The 10,122-nt window shown below is 35.2% G+C and overlaps 1 long non-coding RNA gene across 1 annotated transcript; it reads left to right on the top strand.

Annotated features, from left to right (window-relative positions):
• Positions 1 to 3,981: 3,981 nt before the first annotated feature.
• On the top strand, positions 3,982 to 4,746 carry LOC128026713 (uncharacterized). Its single transcript, XR_008186492.1, has 3 exons — positions 3,982 to 4,208; positions 4,306 to 4,383; positions 4,609 to 4,746. It is a non-coding gene; the product is annotated as an uncharacterized LOC128026713 (long non-coding RNA).
• Positions 4,747 to 10,122: the final 5,376 nt, after the last annotated feature.

Here is a 10,122-nt window from a genome sequence, read left to right as displayed (position 1 = left end):
TTTACTTAAAAGTGAAACACCTCCGAAACATAACTGCGAAAGTTGTTTTGTGCATGACTCGTAGGAAAGGGAAGCTTTCATTAGACACATTAATCCAGCAGGAATTGCATTTATAACGGAGTTAAATTCTTTAAACTGAATGGAACATTGATATTCATAAGCATTCATAAGATTACAAATCACTGTTAGACAACAAAAATTGTTTTTATCAAACCATTTATCAAAAAAAAAATGGATCTGTTCCTAATTTTAATATCCAAATTATCCATAATATGGCTTTTTGGGGGGAAAAGTTGTGGTTGTAAACCAGTTTCCAGGCTATCAATGCTTGTTGATGAAATCTAGCCAGTTTAATAGGTAATTTACCAGTAGAATAATTGCATTTCATCAAAACAGAGAGGCCACCAAGCCTCTTAAATATATTAACAGGAATAAAATACCACAAAGAATCTGACCCAAGCAAACATCTTTTTGACCAATTAATTTTAAATTTATCGTTAGTATCATCAAATTTCAGGACTTCAAGACCCCCATCATTCCTTTTGTTTGCTAAAACATATTTCTTAAATTTGTGAGTTTAATTGCTCCAAATAAAATCAAGGAAAATCTTATCTATATTTTTGGAGGTGTGATTATCTCCAGCTAAAGACAGGGAAGGGTACACAAATCTGGATAATCCTTCTGTTTTGGATAAGAAAACTCTGCCTAAAATTACCTCTCATTCCATCCTGATGATCCGACAGTAGCTACTCACATCTCAGCTTATCTAACAGACATTTCTTCCTGGATGATGGACCATCACCTTCAACTCAACCTTGCCAAGACAGAACTGCTTGTGATTCCAGCAAACCCATCGTTTCATCACAATTTCACCATCAAGTTAGGCACACCAACCATAACTCCTTCAAAAACAGCTATAAGCCTTGGAGTTATGATTGATGATCAGCTGACTTTCTCTGACCACATTGCTAAAACTGTCCGATCCTGCAGATTTGCTTTATTCAACATCAAGAAGATCAAGCCCTTTCTTTGGGAACATGCTGCACAACTCCTTGTTCAAGCTCTTGTTCTGTCCAGGCTGGACTATTGCAATGCTCTCTTGGCAGGTCTTCAGGCCAATTCTATCAAACCTTTACAATTAATTCAGAACGCAGAAGCAAGATTAATTTTTTATGAGCTGATATCCCAAAGAAGCACAAAGTCACTTTTACAGACTTTTAAATTAAATGTTCCCTTCTGGTGGAATGAACTCCCCAACTCAATCCGAGCAGCTGAGTCCTTAGCCAGTCTTCAAGAATCGGCTTAAAACACATCTCTTCCATCTTTATTTAACTCTCTAACTTTATCACTCACTATTCTAATTTCACTTTGCTGTAGTAAAAGGTTCCTAGCATATTTAAGGTTCTTTCATGAACCTTTTCTAAGATGTACTGTAAAGACTAGACATAGTATAGATAGAACACGATTTGCTTAACTGTTACATTAGTAAATTATTAATTTACACACTCAGTATCATTTAGTCTTATTCATTTACTAATTGTGATGTCAGATGCAGTTGTGGCAACATTGTGGATACAATGTGTTTTGTCTGTACTCATGACCACCTCACATATCTCTAAATTGCACAATAATCTTTAGTGCACCATGTTGTTGTCAATTTTTAGAACACAAATTAAAAATCCCAAAAAAACAAAGTTCAGTTGTATGTTCATAAATGAACCAGAAGCTATTCTGTGCTAAATGGAGAGAGTGAAGTGAAATTCTAACCCTTAAAAATAAACTTTACAGTATGTTCAATAGGCTATCTTCATATTTTACAGCCGTACATCCTTTACATTTTCCCCATACCACATTCAACCTTCAAATCTCGGATAGCATAATTCAGCTAGTGAAAAAAGTTAATTATTTTAAATGATTCTGGTTGCAAAGTAATTGTTTTATTATTATCATCATCATAATTACTTTTATTATTACGATATTACTTCGATTTTGAGAATAAAAACAATCAAAACATGCATTTAAACCAGGTCGAAGGTTTCTGGGCTTAATAAAACGCAAGTTGCGTAACGCAACACAAAGCACTGCATCTGTTACGCGCAAGATCAGAGGCTACGCGGAAAAACCGTTACAAACATTCAAGGGCAAACAGCAGCACTGAGTGGAGCAGCACGAATATCTGCGGTAAGACAACAAAGCTTTTCAAAAAGGACATAGTTTTATTGAAAGATTATGAAAATAACACCTTCCTAGTGTCATAACTGTGTGTTACATAATGAATAAATGACGACGTGCCACAGAATTAAGCACATAAGATGTTAATGTGGCCACTATATTAAGTCACTTTACCCGTCCAGATTTAATTATTCTGCGTATATCATGGTTACTAAAACACCTCAAGACCTTTTTCTCAGATGTTTTATTTTAAGATATTCGTAAAGATTTTAGCATGCTGGTTACCAGAGCACTCCTGTATTGATTGTTTTCACCAGCAGAGGGCGCTGTGAGCTACACTGATTGCTTGGTAATGTGCTGTACTTCATTCATGAAGAACTGAACCTGGACGACAGCAGGACGCTATTATCATCAATCCTCAGAAGAGACACAATTGTCCCTATATAAAGGTAGTATGTCAAAATAACACTATTTGTATGTACTTTTAACTGCCTTTCTAACTCTAACTTTATAAATATAATTGTATGACTCCTGTTGTTTTAACAGATGCTGAAATTGATGGAGACACTTTAACAAACCTATACTAAGACTGTGAAAGCTTAAATATTCCCCAAAAATGATGAATGAAGTTAAATTGATAAGATTACAAGAAAACTTAAATACTGAGATGCCAGCAAGACCACAGACAACACGAGTAAGTTACTATTCTACATGTGTTTAAAAATATGTGTACACCTTTCATAATTATTATTTATTATTGTAATTATTTACTGGGATGTACGGAAGAACTTAGTGACTTTGACATTTTCTTATATTTATCCATTTGGTTGTTATTACAAAGCAACTTTATTGCATTCCCATTTTTAATGGGATGCTCAGTTAGGAGTGATGGTCAGGTGACCACATATGTTTAGCTGAACTGTATTGTTATCTTTGCAAATCATTGAGCTGTTTTTACCATAATAACATGCACCTTTCTGGAAACTTTTTTTGTAGGACTTCCTGTTGATATTCCACCTGGATCAATCTCAAGACAACATGAGATTTGCTTGTTGTAGCAAAAATATATATATATTTTTTTTTCTTTGACAGGACAAAGCAAACAAGATCAAAAACACATCAAGGTCCGTTTGATTAAATGCACATAAACATGGTAATTTCCATGCATTAAGTTTATAATTTAAGAGAATGATGAGGGTAAAAATGTTTTTCTCTATTTTCAGGTATGAAACAGGTGAACACAAGTTGTGTTCAGCCCTTGTTATCAAATACCAGTTCTTGAGAGAAAAGACTGGCAGAGGATGTGCTTAAAAACAAATTCAAAAAAGAAAGATCACTTTTGATTAATGCTGAAGAAAAAATGAAATTTGCTGCAGGTTCAGCAAAGTAAGAAAACAGATCATTTTACCGGGAGTCCATCAAAAACATTAAAGTGAAAAGTGACGTGACATTCAGCCAAGTATGGGGACCCATACTCTGCATTTAACCCATCCAAAGTGCACACACACAGAGCAGTGAACACACACACACACACACACACTGTGAACACACACACGGAGCAGTGTTCATCATTTATGCTGCGGCGCCCGGGGAGCAGTTGGGGGTTCGATGCCTTGCTCAAGGACACCTCAGTCGTGGTATTGAAGGTGGAGAGAGAGCTGTACATGCACTCCCCCCCCCCACAATTCCTGCCGGCCTGAGACTAGAACCCACAACCTTTAGATTGGGAGTCCGACTCTCTAACCATTAGGCCACGACTCCCCACATCGCAACCCTTGTCGGGGTAGGTTTGCTAAAAATAATGTGACACTTCAATACTTACATTTCTATTATCCTGTGAGAATGTTTCATGTATATGTATATTTATTTATTTTGCAGGATCTATCTGGTCAACATTTGTATCAAAAGAGTCAAGGTCAGTCACAGACAGAGTCTGGAGGCACAAACAGAGATCAGCGAGCGCTAAAGAAGAGCGGCTGGAGGAGATATTGAGCTGGATGAAGAATAACAAATCTGTGTTGATTTGGCACACAAAGGTAATAAATCATTGATTTGCATGAACAGTAAAGCTAAGAATCACAATGATCAGAAACATAGTATGCCATATTCAATTCAACTAAATTTCTGTTAAAGGTGTCAGTGGTTGCTGCTGTCCTGCTGTTTCCACGTCTGTTACAGGAGAGTCTGAGATCTCTTTATGTCATCAGTGAGGTGAGTGTATTTGTATCCATAATATCTAAATCTATAATTAATTTTTTCAAACCCTTCTCTTGGTTATGATTTCTTCTAAACATTTGTTTATAGAATGGAATTATTCTATGGAGCTATGTATATATATATATATATATATATATATATATATATATATATATATGATAAATTTCACGTTAACTACTAAATATTGTTATAGTATAACATTATTTTATCCTTGTTTAGGAACCAGAAACACCCAACCCTGTGCTGTTTATAAAGGGATATGCCTTGGATGCGGAGTCTCTTTAAGAAATAATGATGGAAGTGGAGGAGGAAGTCTGAACTAGACGATGTGAACACAGCTCCAATTATTATTATTTGTTTTATTTATTTGTGTTTGTTGGTTTGTTTGTAATACATATTTATGTATTAAACAGTTTATGGACAATCATGGTGTTCTGTGTTTATTGTGATTAGTAATGTATAATAACAATAATAACAACAACAACAATAATGTTATTGCTATCTAGAAAAGGGTTCATAAAAAAACTGATGAGGGTCATTAATGCACCTTTAAGTGAAGGTTCCAATTAGAACCTTTTCAAAAAGGTTCAGAAATGAACGTTTAAGGTTCCCCCACAGTCGCAATCTCCAGGAACCTCAAAAGGTTCATTTTTGAACCTTTTCTTCTAAGAGTGTATATATATATATATATGATGTCTGTGTGTGTGTTTGTGTGTGTAAAGACCTCTAACACCAGTTTTCTCTATTCTTTTTTTTATCCTATGTGTATTCTTTTTATTTATTATATTATTTAAAATCCCATGCTATGTGTACTGTGTTAACCTAACTGAGATTTGTTATAGCACTTATATATCATTGCTCTTTTTGTTGTTTTTGATTACTTCCACTGTCCTCATCTGTAAGCGTCTGCTAAATGAACAAAATGTAAAATTGATAAATCTCTTTGGAGCCAATTATTAAAAATATATTTTGTTTTCACCGTTGAGAAAAAATCAGAAATTGTCTACAAATATTTTTTTTTTTTGTTATATGAATTACTAAATATTTAAGTTCATTATTTCATTTTTTACACTGAAAAAAAAACAATGAGTAATTTTACTTAATTTTTATTTGGCAAGTTTTTGCACAAGCATTTTTCAAGTAAATTTCACAAATTTGGAAATTAACTAAATCTACTTAACTAAGTTAAGTAAAAAAATAATAATATTTTTTTTTGTGAATTTAAATTAAATTAAAATAATATAAATTAATTCACTTTGCAGACACTTTTATCCAAAGCGTCTTGTGTAGTGCATTCAGGCTAACACTTTTTACCTATCATGTGTTCCCGGGGAATCAAACCCTGAACCTTGGACTTGTTAAAGCAATGCTCTACCACTTCAGCTACAGGAACACTTCGAGATTTTGTGACAAAAATAAGTGAAAATTTCACTTAAAAATCTGATATAATTGAGTAAAATCAGTTGTTCTTTTAAATACATTTGACTTGTTTTATGCATTGCTGGTAATTAATTGAAATTTAATTTTACTGTTATAATGTCACAATAATAAAATGTGTAGTAAAGAGTCCTTTATTACTAACAAATAATTCAAGAAATAGCCAGCACACAGAAATCTATGATGCTTAAGATCTCTTTAAAACAGCTTAAGCAATAGTAAACATCCATGTTCAATGGCATATTAAACACATTACAACTCCAACATTAGAGGTTCTGTGCATAGATATGACAGCTCATTATCAAAACATGACTGCAGTTACACATAAAACCTGTTAACTAAGCCTCTGACCCCCCCAAAAAACTCCTTGGCCAAGGGAATTTGGAAAGGTTTTTACACTAATAAAAAACCTGAAACAGAGATTCTAGAAATTTCTAAATTTAAAATTATTTTTTTAAAACAGTTTTATCAAATGAGAGTAAATAAGTCTCTCGCTTCTGTCCCTTTAAACCAGTTTACAGCAAAGACAGCACGAAGGACTGGATGCACATGATACATATTCTGAAATTAAGGAAACAGACAAAAGAAATTGCACTGTAAAACCCGACAAGTAACTTAACTCAAACCGTTTGAGTAAATAGATTGCCTTGATTTAAACCATGTAAGTTTTAAAACTTTGCATTTAAGTAATTAAGTGATTAACTAAGTGTTGATTGATAATTAGTGATGAACAGCTGCTGTTAACAAACAGAATCACTGAAGAAAAGAGAAACACAAGAACTACTACAACTGACTTCAGACACAGACTTAGATGAAATCAACTGAAATAAAATACATGAAATCTCTCAAGATCTGATTAAACAACCCCACAAACAGCATCACCAGCTCCACTTATTAATAACCAAACTGACTTTATTACTGTCAGACGTCTACAGAAGATCTTATTGAGAATGAACTAAGGTTTAGATGTTGATTTATTGTTTCATTTGAAGTAACCATGTTAGAGATCAGTGTTTGCTTTAGTTGGGCTCTTGACCCTTGATTTCTGTCTTAGTCTTTTCTCTGGCTGTTATAACCATGTGTTTCTAAAACATATTTGTTATAACTCAAAAGCCCAGAAGAAATACCATCAGATGTTAATCTGTACCTAGGTGTAGGTTGTTATACTTTACATTGGTGATGATAATCATCAGTTATTGAACTGTATGGTGTACCAGGGGTTCTATATAAGGCAACGGTCTTTCCCTGTTTTGTGTTTTTTGTGGTGATGTCATGCAAGAAATGTCTACGAATGTTTTAACCAAACTTTAGCACTTCAGTAATCTGTATGCATGTCCTGCTGTGTCATATTTTCTAATGTTGAGGCCCAATCCCAATTCTATTTTATACCCCTTCCCCTTCCCCTACCCCTCCGCCTATCCCTTCCCCTTGTCCCTTAAAACAGAGTGTCAAGGAGTAGGAGAGATAATATTCCCCTAAGGGCTGGGACACCACTACTAAGGCGTCACACGTCATCATTTAGTGTCATCATCACATAAACGCGTGAAACAGAGGGGAAGGGGAAAGGCTAAGGGGTAGAATTGGGATTGGGCCTAGCCTAAGATTGCTTTGTATTTTTCATGTAGAAGTGTTTCAATTTTCTCTTGTTTTAGTACTATACTGGAGAAATTGAGCCTGCTGGGGAAAGACTTAATTCAAAGATAATGGACAATTTTTTGCTGAAATACATTGTGCTGTTGTTGTTAACAGGCATGGTTTATTTGCTAAGTGTCCTGGGACAGGTGAGGGAGTGAGTGGAGCTGCTCAGGGAGCACATCAAACTCCAGTGAGGGGAGCACAAGCTTTCACTTCTTGAGAGAATGCTTAAAAAATGCATTCTTCATAAGCCAAGAGAAAACAGTGGTAAAAAAATGGGTACATTACAGTTTTTCAGTATGTTTTTGAAATGTCATATTGTCAATGAACAACCTAATTTCTGTAGTTTATTTTTGTGGTGCAAGTTGTATAAAACATTTTTGTATGTAATTTGTTCAGAAATAAGTACTTTTCTGTACATTTTGTATTTTTGCTTTGCATATTCACGTATAAATAAAAGAAGTACTTATGTATGTAGTTAATGCAGTTTATACATTTTTTCCCAAAACATTTTTATTGTCTCATCCTGTAAATATTTGTTTACATATTAAAACAAATTGCTCTATAATTGAAAGTACTTTTTACAACCATTTACAGTATAGTTTAGGATTAACATCAGAAAAACACCATCAGTTTGAGCCCAGCGCTGCCTCCATGTGTTCTGGGGACTTCAGGAGGTGATCTCTTGGTGAATCACCAGCACCTTCTTGGCAACTAGGAGGACAATACAGCGACAGTGGAATGAGCAGAGATGTATAAAGTACTAGAGAACCATACTTGAGTAAAAGTACAAGTGCTCTATCAAAAAAGTGACTTGAGTAGAAGTAGAAGTGCTCTTTAAGCACCACACTTAAGTAGAAGTACTAAAGTATTCAACATTTTTTGTACTTAAGTATTGCAAGTAGTCTATTTTAAAATGTACTACTCAAGTACTGAAAGTAAAAGTAGAAGTATTGTGTTATGTAGCTATTAAAGAAAGTAGTCAAAAGTTTGAACATATTGTTTTTACTATTTCAAATGATTAACCTAAAGGACAATCACAATTCCTTTGACTGTAACTTCTTGTAAACCAAAAAGGGTTACTAGGGTTAATTAGCCCAATTTGCAAAATGATGTCATTAATAACTTACCCTCATGTTGTTTCAAACCCATAAGACATCAGAGGGTCATTTAGAATTTTTTGAAGCATCGAAAATACATTTTGGTCCAAAAATAGCAAAAACTATGACTTTATTCAGCATTGTCTTCTCTTCCGTGTCTGTTTTAAGACAGTTAAAAACAAAGCAGTTTGTGATATCTGGTTCGCGAACGAATCATTCGATGTAACCGGATCTTTTTGAAACAGTCCACCAAATCGAACTGAATCGTTTTAAACAGTTTGCGTCTCCAATACGCATTAATCCACAGATGAATTAAGCTGTTAACTTGTTTAATGTGTCTGACACTCCCTCGGAGTTAAAACAAACCAATATCCCGGAGTAATTCATTGACTCAAACAGTACACTGAACTGATGTGAAGAGAGAACTGAAGATGAACACCGAGCCGAGCCAGATAATGACTCGTTCACGAGTCAAGAACCGTTTCTGTCAGACGCGTCCGATTCGTGAACCGAGGAGCTGATGATACTGCGCATGTGTGATTTAGCGTGAAGCAAACCGACACACAGAGCGTCTGGAACCGAACTGTTTTCTTTTGGTGATTGATTCTGAACTGATTCTGTGTTAATGTTATGAGCCCATGTGCAGTCAACGCCAATGACGCCATTGCATCGAGCGCAAAAGAATCGGTGAACTGTTTTCTTCAACTGGTTTATTGAATCGAACTGTCAGAAAGAACTAACGTTACTGGTCATCCGAGAACCGATGCAACCGGTTCTTGACTCGTGAATGAGTCATTATCTGGCTCGGCTCGGTGTTCATCTCTCTCTTCACAGCAGTTCATTCAGCACGCGCAACGTCGCTTGATTCGCTCAGTGCCAGCTTCATCAAACCTGCCATCTACAGTTCTGGCAGTGGTTTGTAATGGAATTATTCGTAACATTATTATAATTGTAACGAGTAACGATGCCGCACATGAAAAAAATATCGGAGTAAAAGTATTAAACTCAGCGAAAATATGTACCGAAGTAAAAGTGGAAGTAGGAGAAAAAAATAATACTCTAGAAAAGTACAGATACCGCCTTTTAGTACTTAAGTACAGTAGCGAAGTAGTTCTACTTCGTTACTATACATCTCTGGGAATGAGGCACATATCAAACACTCTGGAGACCATCTTTATGATGTACCACTGGCGGACAGAAGAGAAACACCAGGGTCTGGATTGTGGCACCCATTCACTGTTGGCATTCACTTCTCAGAAGATCCAGCAGCACTGTCAAGTCAAGTCAAGTCACCTTTATTTATATAGCGCTTTAAACAAAATACATTGCGTCAAAGCAACTGAACAACATTAATTTGGAAAACAGTGTGTCAATAATGCAAAATGATAGTTAAAGGCAGTTCATCATTGAATTCAGTTATGTCATCTCTGTTCAGTTTAAATAGTGTCTGTGCATTTATTTGCAATCAAGTCAATGATATCGCTGTAGATGAAGTGACCCCAACTAAGCAAGCCAGAGGCGACAGCGGCAAGGAACCGAAACTCCATCGGTGACAGAATGG

The sequence above is a fragment of the Carassius gibelio genome, chromosome A13, assembly GCF_023724105.1.
Source record: "Carassius gibelio isolate Cgi1373 ecotype wild population from Czech Republic chromosome A13, carGib1.2-hapl.c, whole genome shotgun sequence".
Lineage (NCBI taxonomy): Eukaryota > Metazoa > Chordata > Actinopteri > Cypriniformes > Cyprinidae > Carassius > Carassius gibelio.
Note: the sequence above shows the minus strand (reverse complement) of the source record. Positions and strands in the feature narration are given on the sequence as shown.